This window comes from Lissotriton helveticus, chromosome 1_2 (genome assembly GCF_964261635.1).
Source record: "Lissotriton helveticus chromosome 1_2, aLisHel1.1, whole genome shotgun sequence".
In the NCBI taxonomy this organism is placed as follows: Eukaryota; Metazoa; Chordata; class Amphibia; order Caudata; family Salamandridae; genus Lissotriton; species Lissotriton helveticus.
In genome coordinates, this window is record NC_136058.1 from 176483377 (window position 1) to 176486216 (window position 2840).

The following is a 2840-nucleotide window of genomic DNA, read 5'->3' on the forward strand; positions in this document are numbered from 1 at the left end:
AGATGGTGGTGTATATCAAGACGGTCCTTGTCCCAATCACAATCACTTCCACCTGTCTCCGCTGCACGCAGTGTGGTCCTCAGGATCTTGAGGAGACAGTGAGATCTTATATGTCTTGGAGATCTCGTGGACAGGAGGCCAACTCACCGGCCCTTGGAAGGTACTTCGAGATCCAGGCCATAACAGTTCATCCTTAGCTGCAGGCCAGCAACATCCAGGTAAAATCCACCAAGTGAAAGTCCCCTTCTTGGAGCACAACAAGCTCCAAGCCACCACAAGCCTGTGGATAGTCCAGTTGCAGTCCTTCCTGCCCTACTGAATCCTAAAAAAACAAAAATGTAAAAAATGTGTCAATGTCCCAGTATCAAACCAGCGTAGTATGGTTCCAAATCCAAAAGTGTATCCACTTTTGGAGGCCGATGAACCAGTATTTATTCCCACCATTGAAGATACGATCAGTTTAAAAGGCCACCTTTGAAATGCACAGGCCCTCTCTAAATTTTGTCCTGTCTGCCATGCTACCCAGGGAGGTTTGATCACAATCTTTAGTGGGGCCAAGACCCTGCCCCTCGGAATGCAGGTGCCAATTCCACCCTCACATAACCGTAGCAGAAAGGCCCTTAGAGTCAGAGGTCTGCAGTCTCCTTTGAACCCCTCGTTTATGGACCTCTATCAGAAATGCACAGATGTGTCTGTACCCCTAGCGCCCAGTTGTGAATTAGGAGACAGGCCACCAGGCACACAGAGCCCCGAGCATCGAAATGCTCACTTTCCCACAGTGACATTTCCAGCCTCGTAATGTTGAACCCCCTCCCACTATCGGAGAGGATTCTCCATTATAAACTTATCAATACCAAAAACTCTACTGGTACTATTCTGTCCGTAGGAAATAATGCTCAACAGGCTTTGCCTACACCTCCTGATGCTAATCCGATGCGAGAAGTAGGCCCTGTCAAACCGAACACACTATCCAGTGTCATTCATGATTCTTGCAGGTAACATCTACACACACCTGTCCAATTTCTTCCTGACACCGCACCCTGTCACCAGGGAGAACTCTGATATAGCAGGAGACATGTAGAACCTTGGCATACAGCTTTTTAAATGCCAAACCGAGTAACAGTAACCTGTGCACACAGACCCCACCAGGGCAAACCTGTGGCACAATTAATGAGCTACCTCTGTGGATGGCACAACCAATGCGGCACGTCCACGGAGGCGCATTCAAGATACATCCCCCTGGTATAGGTCTTACCTCATGACCCTCAAAAGGTGTAATTTCACATTTTCTAGCACCATTCTCTTTTACATCCCCTCAATTAATATAAGTTCACCAGAAGGTCTTGTCAGGTATTCAGATCACCAATAAAGAAAGGGCGGGGGAAGGGGTAGAGGAGGCAAAGAGTATTTCCATAAATAGGGTAATGATTCCCATGAATATAATTAAGTGTAAAGATTGAGAGTGACACTCCAAGGAATGGGTTACATTGGCTTGTCAATCCAGTCACAACTAAAGTGCTATTGCAATTAATATAAATTAATCATCCACAATATATCTCACTGAGTACAAAGATTAAAAAATGAGGACTATATTAGATTGTCAGTCTTATCATACACATTTACATTATTAAAGTGCTGTTTAACAATGCAAAATGCTTGCCTTACCTGTCCTCCTTCTGTCGCGCTGGTCCCTCCGCATGCGCACTTACCCCATCCGTACCCCGAGACGCCCCTACGCCTCCCAAAACCATGATCATCTACAAGGACTTACTCACCGGAGATGAGCTGTTTTCCGACATCTACAAAATTTAGGAAACTTGTAACGGTATCTGCATTGAGGTGGAGGGGAAGGTTGTTACCAGAACGGAAGGGGCATTGACGATGCACTTATCGGGGAGGATGCGTCGGAAGAGTGCACAGATGTTGAGGGGTCGGATCCAACGACAGTCAATGGTGTTGACATAGTATTGAACCATCACCTTCAGAAAACTGGCTTTACCAAGGAATCCTACAAACAGTATATTAAAGAATATATGAAATCAATAAAGGACAAACTTGAAGAGACCAAGCCTGATCGGATGAAACCATTCATGTCGGGAGCTGCTGAGAAAGTCAAAGCTATACTCACAAACTTCAAGAATTATCAGTTCTACACCGGGGAAAAAATGAACCCAGAGGGTATGGTTTGATTGCTGGATTACCGTGAAGATGGAGTGACGCCATATATGATTTTCTTTAAGGAAGGCTTAGAAAATGAGAAATGCTAACGACCTACCTTAAGCACATTGGATTGATCATAACTGGCTGCTGCTTTTTCCTCCACACAAAAGAACTGAGTTGCTTGTAATTGGACTGGTATCGCCTTCTGCTTTGTTCATCTATTCACCCTGACTCTTGAGTGGAGGGCTTGTTTTCATCAGGTTGTTGAAATTAAATGCTTTGCACCTCCTCCAAATAATGCCCAGGTCCTTTTTCTAAGCTTTATAAGCCAAATGCAAATGGATCAGCGAACGTTTTCAGCTATTTACACTAGTCTTGTTAACTTGGTGTTAATTGTAATTTGCAAGATTGCATTCATTTGAAGGCATTCATCTAGAGGAACTTTAAGAATGACAGGCAAAAAACAGATTTGAACCCCAAATAAAGCATCTTCAATTTTACCGTTAAAAAAAAAAAAGAAAAAAAAAAAGAAACGCAAAATGCTCATTCCTTGAGTTAAAATGGTCATTCTTTTTGTGCTGAAAGTGCTACAGTGCTGAAGTAAGTTGGGTTCTATATTCAAGTCAGTGTCAGGATGAATTTTACATTGTATTCTAATTCATATCACATTTTTTAAGTAA

General features: G+C 43.4%; 1 pseudogene; it reads left to right on the forward strand.

Moving 5' to 3' along the window:
• Positions 1-1720: 1720 nt before the first annotated feature.
• On the forward strand, positions 1721-2346 carry LOC144807815 (translationally-controlled tumor protein-like; annotated as a pseudogene).
• Positions 2347-2840: the final 494 nt, after the last annotated feature.